The sequence below is a fragment of the Hevea brasiliensis genome, chromosome 14 (genome assembly GCF_030052815.1).
Source record: "Hevea brasiliensis isolate MT/VB/25A 57/8 chromosome 14, ASM3005281v1, whole genome shotgun sequence".
NCBI classification, from domain to species: domain Eukaryota; kingdom Viridiplantae; phylum Streptophyta; class Magnoliopsida; order Malpighiales; family Euphorbiaceae; genus Hevea; species Hevea brasiliensis.
In genome coordinates this window covers 52,612,950-52,624,646 of record NC_079506.1, presented here as the reverse complement: position 1 = coordinate 52,624,646, position 11,697 = coordinate 52,612,950, and the positions used below count along the sequence as shown (strand labels likewise).

Sequence of the window (11,697 nt, the reverse complement as noted above, 5' to 3'; positions counted from 1 at the left end):
TTCAAAATTAGTCAAAGATCTTAAAGGATTTTAATTAATTTGATCGCCACGAAAGTCGGGTTTAAGTTAATTAGAATTCACCCTAGGTGCCTTGAGAGAGGACTCAGGATACCTTAGGACTGATTTCCATCAAGGCAAATGATTTTCAATCTAGTAAATAAACAAGATAACATCCATAGTAAGATTCAAGTGTGAAATCTTAATTCCGGAATTGTTCCAAAATAGATTACTTCATTTTAAGTTTATCATTTTAGTGTTTAAAATAGAAAACTTTCATTCCTTCATTGTTTGATAGCCTAAACAGTCAAAATTATTGTGTAGATTGGTACTCACTAATCAAATTCCTTGTGGGAACGATACTTTACTCATCACTTTATTACTTGTTAGCGATCTGTACACTTGCGGTGGTTGTAAAACCAGAAAATAAGTTTTTGGCGCCGTTACCAGGGATTTTGGCTTTAGTAATATCGAGCGATAGGCAATTTAGCTAATTTAGGCAATTATATTTATTATCTAATTTTATTTGATTTCTTTTTTTTCTTTTCTCTCAAGTACCCGATCTGGTATATGACCAGAACAAGGCCATAAGAAGAAATTTTGGACTATGATCCAGAGATAGACAGAACTCTGAGAGCCATCAGGAGGGAAAGGAAACATTAAGAGCACGATCAAAAAGATCCTGAAATTCCAACCATGGCCGATAATAATGACAGACCAAGACTCTTGAGAGACTATGGAGCTCCATCTGTCCAAGGATTTTAGCCCAGTGTCACTAGACCCACAGTGGAAGCCAACAACTTTGAGTTAAAACTAGCGTAGCTTCAAATGATTTAACAAACCAAGTTTGGAGGTTCACCAACAGAAGATCCACACTATCACCTCTAATGCTTTCTCGCCCTATGTGACACATTCAAGATGAATGGAGTTTCTAATCAAGCCATAAGACTCAGAGCATTCCCATTCTCCCTTTAAGACAGAGCAAGGAAGTGGTTACTTTCTCAACCAGCTAGAACGTTCACCACTTGGGCAAACCTCTCACAACCTTTTCTAGCAAGGTATTTTCCACCTGGAAAGACTGCAAGACTGAGACTTGAGCTCAACACCTTCAAACAAAAGGAAGGTGAATCACTCTATGATGCAAGGGAAAGATATAAAGACTTGCAGAGGGAATGTCCACACCATGGCATAGAGGATTGGCTACTAGTGCAAAACTTCTATAATGGGTTACTACCCTCTACCAGGAGCATAGTTGATTCAGCTGCAGAAGGTGACCAAATGGAGAAAATAGTAACATAAGCACGTGAACTTTTAGAGAGGGTTGCATACCATAATTATGAGTGGTCCAATGAAAGAGGAAATGCAAGGAGAACAACAGGGGTCCTGGAAGTGGACGCCCTAAGCATGATAAATGCCCAATTTGATCAGCTCACAAGGAGGATTGATAAAATGCAAGCCAATGCAGTAGGGATGAATAGTCAACATAAGGACAGCTATGGAGGAGGTTATTCAGAATATAACAGCTTTAATAAACCCTCTACAGAATAGATGAACTATGTGAATAATAGAGGAAACTTCAACCAGAGGCAGTCCAACAATCCACATTCAAACACTTATAACCCTGGATGGAGGAACCACCCAAATTTCTCGTGGTCCAATCAGTAGAACCAGCCAATAAATAAGCAACAGAGGTACAAACCACCAGCACGTCCTGGATTTCAGAACAGAGGCCAAAACTTTGCACAACCACCATTGCCTCCTCAACCTCAGCAACCTGAACCAAAGATAACCATGGAATCCATGATGGAAGGGTTCCTAGCAGTTCAACAATAACAGAATGAATTGATTAAACAGCTGACTTCCAGAATGGACCAACTTGCTACGCATAACAAGATGCTGGAGAATCAAATTGGTCAGCAAGCAAGTTCTTCAAGTAAGGCTGCCGGTAATCTGCCTAGTCAACCGGAGATGAACCCAAGAGAGCATTGTAAGGCAGTTACATTGAAGGGTGGGAGAACTCTAGTACAATCAGAGAAAGAACCAACAGATGAGACCTTAGAAAAATCTAAAAGCCAAGCAGAGAAAAAGGAGGTGTAACACCCCTATGTTCGGTAATGCGTTCTTCTGTTCCAGTGACCAGTGTTGTCCGGACAGCTAGGATGCCTAGAACTACACTTCGTTATGAGTGAGGAGACATAAAATAATGAAATACAAGAAAAGAGAATACAAGAAAAGCAAAGGAAAAATAATAGCAAAGAAATGTAACCAAGTTAAGCGAGCCGAGAACCCTAGCGATGGGTGACCTCACCGGGAAGTCACGGCGTGGACCACTGACTAGCCCTGGACCACAGGGAACCACGAAAAATATTTTTAGGACTCAAATAAATATTTATTGAAGTATAAATATCATTATAAATATCAAAGAAAAATTAATTAATTAGTACAAAGAAAAGTGAGAAATCGAAAAACGGACAAAAATCCGGTGTTACCGAAAAATCGGGAATGTAACCCGAACAGGGGCATTGTGGTCATTTGACACCCCGAGTTGTCTTTTGACCTAAATGTCCATTAAAAACACATGATATTACACTTGGAAAATATAATGAAAAATTAAATTAGGGGTACTTAATGTAAATAGCCAAAAGTGGAGTATAATTTGAGTAATTAGCACTTAAACATATTAAATTATTTTCTTAAGTGAGTGGAGCACTATGGGAATTTAATAAACACTAAGTGGGTAGATTAACCCACTAAAACTTTATCTTCCTCATTCATTCAAACACCATGGCCGAAATAAAGAGCTCCCAAAGTCCTTTCATGGCCGCCTAAATGCATGGCTCTTTACACCCATTTTCAAACTACATTTTCTTTACTTATCTTCATTAAAGTTTATCCCCACGTCACAAGGAAGAGTTTGATAGCAATTTTAAGAAGTTTTAGTGAAGATTTAGCAAGTCCCAACAATAGGTAAGTTTGTGTTTTTTATTATTGCTTTGTTAAAGTTTGTAAGGATGTTATGGGTGTTTGATTTATGGAGAAATTTTTGAGGTTTGATGTTGAATGGGGATGTGTACTTTTGGAAGCCATGGAAACACTTTGAAGGCAGTTTATTTTTTCTTGTAAATGGTGAATTAAATGATTGATTAAATGTATATTGTGTAGGAAATTGTTTGGGTGATGTATACTTAGTATATGCAAATGTGAATTGAAATTTGAAGCTTGGAAATTAATGGAATGTAAAGGTACCATTGCGGCAGGTTGTTAACTCTTGAAGAATGTTGGAATTCATGCTTGGTTTATGGTATATTAATGTTGAATTGTGTTGGATGTTAGGGCAGTTTGAGTGTATATATGATGGTGTGAAGTTGGACTTGAAAAAAGTGTTATGGTTAGGTGCTTGAATTGTTGTAAATTGAGTTTGACAAATTCTGCACTTTATGGTGTATGTTGAATGTGATTGTAAGCTACCAAAATGACCTATAATATGTTGTGAATTATGTTTAGGTTATGGTACAACCAGAATTGGCTTGAATGTTGAGTTTGGTGAGTGTTAAAAGTGATCCTTGATGTGTATGAAAGAAATACAATAAGCCAGTTTGTGTTTTAGGCCTATAACTTTAAGTGTGTGGCTCCAATTGGTATGAGACCAATTGCAGGTGAAACTAGGCACAAAATGTGCCAAATTTCATGAATAAAGCTTGCCAAAATTCTGCTTGCAAGGTAGCTTGAAAAATGACCAAATCCGGATTAAGTGCAAATAAGGCCTGAAAATTGACTATTTAGGCAGTAGTTAGTGTTTAGGCCATAAATCACTCAAAACAGGTCTAATTCACCTGAAATTTTAACCATGAATATTTAAGACCTATATATACAAGTCTTATGAAGACACCAAAGCCCAGAAATGACCATAAGCAAGTCAAAAAACTTGCACAAGTTGGGGTCCAAAAACTGGCCGAACCAAAATTGACCTAAAGTGACCAATTTTGATGCATTTTGACCAGCAATAGTACAATGACCATAACTTGGTCTACATAACTCAGAATGACCTGAAATTTTGCCCCGCGTTCCACAAGACATAGATCTACAAGTTTATAGTTTTGACCAAAACCTGAAAACTGAGGGAACTAGGTCGTCCGGCTAGGTCAAACTAGTATCCCAGAATCCAGCAAATTGCAAGAAAATGCAATATACAAGGAAATGAATTTGGTAACATGTACCAACCCTAAAAGACTATTGAATGTGACAAATTAGTAACATTAAAACCTAATTTACCTAGAACGCATTTAGGGTCAACATATTAGGTTGACTAAGCAAATAATAGAATTCAGTGAATTAATTATCGAGCATTATCATTAGAGACAGTTTAAATGAGTACTGAAACACTTCAAATTGTGTTTCTCAGTTAGCAAAGACTCAGGAAAAGGGAAGGAAACACTGAGTCAATACCAGGAGACAATTATCAGAGCTTTGTGCACAACAGCCAATTCTTTTGAATTTTTCAATTGAAATGAATTATGACTATTTGTACATTATTGTTTTAAATTGTGGAAATGTGTTTGAATGAATATTTATTGCTTCAAAAGCATTGTAAATGGTTTGAAACTGTGAAAATTGTTTGAATGATATTGATGGATACTTATTGATTGAAAAGCACTGGAAATGATTTGAAACCACAGCTATCATGTATATTGATTGTATTCCTCGCTAGCTTGTCTAGTGGGACGAATTGAATTCCCTCTCTGGCTGAAGTGTTGAGGTGTGTGCCTGTTGAGGACGAATAGAATGAGTACTCATTTTTTGCTAGCTAGCTATGTTATTCCTCATTAGCCATCGGCTTCTGGGACGAATTGAATACCTCATTAGCCATCGGCTTTTGGGACGAATTGAACTTTGGATCATGATTAAGCTGTGCGTGATTTATTGATATGTATTGTAAGATTGTGAAATGGAGTTTAAATTCTTATTGACATTCACTGTCTTTTGAATTTAACTATGTTTTGATTTCTGAGTTTTATTGTGATATTGTAAAATAGAGTTTAAATACCTTATGACATTTATTGTCTTGAATCTAACTATGGTTTTACTTATCCACTATTTATATGATTTATGAATTGTGATTTAAAGTTGTATTTGGTAAATGTTGTGTACCACTGAGACATTGTCTCAGCGATAGCTTTTCGTTGCTGTCGCAGGTAGACAGACGGTCAGGGCAATAGACTAGACTGCTAGTACATCCAGCTAGAGATTATCGGGTATAATGAGTATACCACATTTTGCATTTTGTACTGTAATGTATATTCACTGTATGTATATTTTGTTCTTGGTTTGAGCAGTTGTAAAATAAAATTGTACCTTGAAGTTGTAAAATAAATTATGAGTTATTTTGACTTTTAAAATTTGTACTGTATCTCTTTAATCTCAATCTTTGAAAAATTACTGTGGATTTGAGTTGAAAAATATGTTGTGTTGAGAAATATATTGGAGTTGAGATTTGGAAATATATTGAAGTGTTTTTTACAGGTTTTCTGAAGAACTATTTTATCCAAAATACAGATGGCACTCTGCCAAAATTTTTACAGAAATTACTAATAGTCCAAATGAGTTAGCTATTTCACTTCAGTTCACAAAGGTTTTTAACACCTGTAAATAGTGCTCACCACTGTGAAAGAAGTAAGAAAAGTTTTTAAAATCCCTTGTAGTGTATTTAATGGGTTATCAGTAGACAGAGTTGGTAATTCATTAGGTATACTACGGGATCATGTTATGCCTTACAGAGGGGTAGGGTGTGACATGTTTTAGTGGTATCAGAGCTAGTTTTCAAATTTTGTTTTCACCTATTATTTGAATATTCTTTCTTCATAGTACAACTGCTCAATATCATTGTTTGATACATACAGTACATTACACCATAAATATGCACTAACGGGAGGAAATCTCCTTGTGTTATTTGTTCAGGAGATCTAAGATCCTCGCATTGACTATGGAAGAGGGTGATCGTTCAGTCGATCAATCTATAGAGGCTGAGGTACGAGGATGCTGACCCTACACAATGTCGATGGTTCAACCGCACTCACTGCAGATCGCGATTTCTGCTCGATTCTCGGCTCAGATGGCTGCAATGTTCCAACAAATGGCTGCAATGTTCCAATAAATATGCCTACTCAAGTCCCAATACAGACACCAGTGGTAGAACCACAGTCTCCTGCTAGGCAGTATGACAAATTGATGAAATATGGGGCTACAGATTTCAAGGGGACAGTAGATCCTCTAGAGGCTGAACAGTGGTTAGAGAGGATGGATAGGGTATTCAAGAAGCTACATTGTACAGAGGAGCTCAGATTTGAATACTCAGTATCTTTGCTCTGAGGATGCTTATGGTAGTGGAAAACCATTCCCCACGATGCAGTAGAACCTGCAGTGTTAACATGGAATGACTTTCTCAGGGAATTCAGACAAAAATATGTCCCCGATGCTTATGTAGACCAGAAGTTACAAGAATTCCTAAGTTTTAAATAGGGGAGCAGATCAGTGGCTGAGTATGAAAGAGAATTTTCTCGCCTGAGCCATTATGCAGTAAGTTTACTTGCTACCAGCAGGGAGAGATGCAAGAGGTTTGAAACTGGCTTGAAGCCAGTGTCAGTTACAAGTGGTCGGATTAAAACACACTAACTTATCTGAACTTGTTTCTCAAGAGCTTGAGTTGGAAAGAATTGAGTTTGAAGCAGCTCCTGAGAAAAAGAAATCAGAGAAGATAGAGAAAGAGGGAAAATTAGTAGAACGAGTTCGGTGGTCCCTCTTGGAAGAGGAAGAATCATGGGGACACGGCAGAGGTGGCAAGAAGTGCAGTAGGGAAGATATTCGGGATAGAAACCTCCCTATCTGGTCGTGAGTGCAGAGGTTCCTACCCTCCCGCCAATGTGAAATTTGTGGAAGAAATCATGGTGGGATATGCTACAAGGCTATTGGAGCTGTTATAAGCTGTGGAGGCACAGGACACTTTACCAAGGACTGCACGATGAGTCGCAAGTTGGACCACCTCCTACTCTGCAGAAGGTCGATTGAGCCACTCACGAGTTCACAACCACCCACAGAGGTAGAGCGGGGTAGAGGTAGCCCAAGCGACCAAGGCACAGTAAAACATTCAGAGCAAGATAGTGCTCCAGTCAGAATCTATACAATGAGACAGAGAGAAGAGGCCGAGACATCTGATGTTGTGGCTGGTACCTTCTCAACTTTTAATCAGGATGTGTTTGTGTTATTTGATCCGGGTTCTACCCATTCTTATGTGAGTGCTAGCATCATTGATTGCATTGTTGTTCTATGTACAAAAATGAACTTTGAAGTGCTAGTAACAAGTCCGCTAGGACAGGAGGTTAGGGTTAATAGAATGTATAGAGATTGTCCTTTGGTGATCCAAGGACACACTTTTCTGTCTGATTTCATTGAAATGCCCTTCAGAGATTATGATATCATATTGGGCATAGATTGGTTAGCCAGGCATCATGCCATGATTGATTTGTAGGTGAAAACGATCACTTTTGGTCTCCTCGATGCTGATGATGTGGTAATACATGGGGAGAGGCAGTTATTGCCATCAAACATCATTTCGACTGCACTAGCCAGAAAAATAATTAGAAAGGGGTGTGAAGCATACTTGACACATGTGGTAGACACCCAAGTGGGGAGTCCAGCATTGAAAGACATCCCTACAGTACATGACTTTCCAGATGTGTTTCCGGATGAATTGCCAAGATTACCTCCGAAAAGAGAAGTGCAGTTTGAAATTAATGTTATGCCTGGTGTGGATCCAATCTCCATAACACCATATAGAATGGCACCAGCAGAGTTGAAGGAGTTGAAGATACAGTTGCAAGAATTACTTGAAAAAGGCTTCATCCGCCCTAGTGTGTCACCTTGGGGAGCACCAGTGTTGTTTGTTAAGAAGAAGGATGGTACTCTCCGCTTATGTATAGATTACCAGCAGTTGAATAAGGTGACAATAAAGAACAGATATCCATTGCCACGCATTGATGATCTGTTTGACCAATTGAAGGGTGCAGCTGTATTCTCCAAAATTGATTTGTGATCTGGTTATTATCAGTTGAAGGTGCAAGAGCAGAGCATTCCAAAAACTGCTTTCAGAACTCGGTATGGCCACTATGAGTTTCTAGTAATGCCGTTCGGGTTAACAAATGCTCCAGCTGCTTTTATGGATCTGATGAACACTATCTTCAGACCATATCTCGACCAATTTGTGGTGGTGTTTATTAATGATATTTTAATATATTCGAGGAATGCAGAGGAGCATGATAGACATCTGCGGATTGTACTGCAGACTTTAAGGGAGAAACAGCTATACGCCAAATTGTCGAAGTGTGAATTTTGGCTGAAAGAAATCTCCTTTTTGGGACATGTTATGTCAGCTGAAGGGATCAAGGTAGATTCCAGCAAGGTAGAAGCCATCCTTAATTGGAAGCCGCCCAAGAACATCACAGAAATTCGCAGTTTTCTGGGTTTAGCTGGATATTACAGCCGATTTGTGAAAGGGTTTTCTATGTTATCTTCTCCACTAACCAAGCTACTTCGGAAAGATGTGAAATTTCAGTGGACAGATAAATGCCAGCAAAGTTTTGATGAGTTGAAGAGGTGTTTAACTGAAGCTCCAGTCCTTACTTTACCTACTCCGGGTAAAGAATACACAGTTTATAGTGATGCTTCTCATAATGGGTTAGGTTGTGTACTGATGCAAGATCAGAATGTTATTGCTTATGCATCACGCCAGCTGAAACCGCATGACAGGAACTACCCAACAGATGATCTGGAGTTAGCAGCTATTGTTTTTGCTCTGAAGATCTGGAGACACTATTTGTATGGGGAGAAATGCTACATTTACACAGATCACAAGAGCTTGAAGTATTTGGGCACCCAGAAGGAATTGAATTTGAGGCAGAGGAGATGGTTAGAACTGATTAAAGACTATGATTGTTTAATAGACTATCAGCCAAGGAAAGCAAATGTGGTGGTTGATGCCTTAAGTCGCAAGACTATGGCAAGTCTCAGAGTTTCTCCTTTGTCCATGGTATATGAGTTGAAAGCACAGCATGCCAGTTTAGAGATTAATGATGAGGGACAGACAGTAGTTGTATGGCATGTACAGCCAGTGTTGATTGATCATATTAGAATGGCTGCTCAGAGTGATGTTAAATATCAGAAGCTACTGAAAGAAGTCCAGCAGGGCAAGAAACCTGAATTTTCTGTGAGAGATGATGGTTTATTGCTATATCAGGGCAGAATGTGCGTTCCTAGTGATGTGGAATTGAGAGAGATCATTATGAAGGAAGCACATGAGTTTTCTTTTGCTATGCACCCTAGTGGAACTAAAATGTGCAGAGGGCTGAAAGAGCATTACTGGTGGATGGGTATGAAGAGAGATATAGCTGAATTTGTTTCCAAATGCCTAACTTGCCAGCAAGTAAAGGCAGAACATCAAGTTCCAGCTGGTTTGTTACATCCTTTGTCAGTACCAGAGTGGAAATGGGAACGAATAACTATGGATTTTGTTACAGAACTCCTAAGGACACAGAGTAGTCATGATGCAGTATGGGTTATAGTTGACAGATTAACCAAGTCTGCTCACTTTTTGCCAGTTCGGATGGACTATAGCCTAGAAATATTGGCCAGATTGTACATATATGAGATTGTAAAACTGCATGGAGTGCCAGTATCAACTGTGTCTGACAGAGATCCTAGGTTCACTTTTAGATTCTGGGGTAGTCTTCAGAGAGCCCTAGGAACTAGATTGAACTTCAGCACAGCATTCCACCCACAGACAGATGGCTAGTCTGAAAGGGTAATTCAGATATTGGAGGATATGCTACGGGCTTGTGTGATTGAGTTTGAAGGTAGTTGGGATACACACTTGCCTTTGATTGAGTTTACTTATAACAACAGCTACCAATCAAGCATTAGGATGCCTCCATATGAAGCTTTGTATGGCAGAAAGTGCAGAACTCCCTTATGTTGGGATGAAGTAGGTGAAAGGAAGATGATTGGGCTAGAAATTATTCAGCAGACAGAGGAAAAGATCAGATTGATCAGAGATAGACTCAAGGCTGCATCAAACCGTCAGAAGTCCTATGTTGATCTGAAGAGAAGAGATATTGAGTATGCAGTGGGTGATAAAGTATTCCTCAAAGTTTCTCCTTGGAAGAGGATTGTGAGATTTGGCAGAAAGGGGAAACTGAGTCCTCGTTTCATCGGACCATATGAGGTTCTGGAAAGAGTGGGTCCTTTGGCATATCAGTTGGCATTACCTCCGGAGTTAGCAAGGATACACAGTGTCTTCCATGTGCCCATGTTAAGGAGGTACAGATCTGACCCATCTCATGTACTATCAGTTAAAGAGATTGAGGTAAATCCAGACCTCTCATATGAGGAAGAACCCATAAAAATTCTGGCATATGAGGTGAAGCAGCTGAGGAACAAACAGATACACCTGGTTAAAGTGCTGTGGAACCATCATTCAGGCCAGGAAGCTACTTGGGAACGTGAAGAGGATATGAGGAGACAGCACCCAAAACTATTCAGAGACTAATGCCAAGTAAAATTTCGAGACGAAATTTATTTAAGGGGGGGAGAATTGTAACACCCCTATGTTCGGTAGTGCGTTCTACTGTTCCAGTGACCAGTGTTGTTCGGACAGCTAGGATGCCTAGAACTACACTTCGTTATGAGTGAGGAGACATAAAATAATGAAATACAAGAAAAGAGAATACCAGAAAAACAAAGGAAAAATAATAGCAAAGAAATGTAACCAGTTAAGCGAGCCGAGAACCCTAACGATAGGTGACCTCACCGGGAAGTCACGGTGTGGACCATTGACTAGCCCTGGACCACGGGGAACCTTGGAAAATATTTTTAGGACTCAAATAAATATTTATTGAAGTATAAATATCATTAGAAATATCAAAGAAAAATTAATTAATTAGTACAAAAAAAAGTGAGAAATCGAAAAACGGACAAAAACCCGGTGTTACCGAAAAATCGGGAATGTAACACGAACAGGGGCATTGTGGTCATTTGATACCCTGAGTTGTCTTTTGACCTAAATTTCCATTAAAAACACATGATATTACACTTGGAAAAAATAATGAAAAATTAAATTAGGGGTACTTAATGTAAATAGCCAAAAGTGGAGTATAATTTGAGTAATTAGCACTTAAACATATTAAATTATTTTCTTAAGTGAGTGGAGCACTATGGGAATTCAATAAACACTAAGTGGGCAGATTACTCCACTAAAAATTTATCTTCCTCATTCATTCAAACACCATGGCCGAAATGAAGAGCTCCCAAAGTCCTCCCATGGCCGCCCAAATGCATGGCTCTTTACACCCATTTTCAAGCTACATTTTCTTTACTTATCTTCATTAAAGTTTATCCCCACGTCACAAAGAAGAGTTTGATAGCAATTTTAAGAAGTTTTAGTGAAGATTTAGCAAGTCCCAACAATAGGTAAGTTTGTGTTTTTTATTATTGCTTTGTTAAAGTTTGTAAGGATGTTATGGGTGTTTGATTTATGGAGAAATTTTTGAGGTTTGATGTTGAATGGGGATGTGTACTTTTGGAAGCCAGGGAAACACTTTGAAGGTAGTTTATTTTTGCTTGTAAATGGTGAATTAAATGATTGATTAAATGTAT

The 11,697-nt window shown here is 38.6% G+C and overlaps 1 non-coding gene across 1 annotated transcript; it reads right to left on the bottom strand.

Moving 5' to 3' along the window:
* Nucleotides 1-1,080: 1,080 nt before the first annotated feature.
* On the bottom strand, nt 1,081-1,187 carry LOC131173522 (small nucleolar RNA R71). Its single transcript, XR_009143838.1, has one exon. It is a non-coding gene; the product is annotated as a small nucleolar RNA R71 (small nucleolar RNA).
* Nucleotides 1,188-11,697: the final 10,510 nt, after the last annotated feature.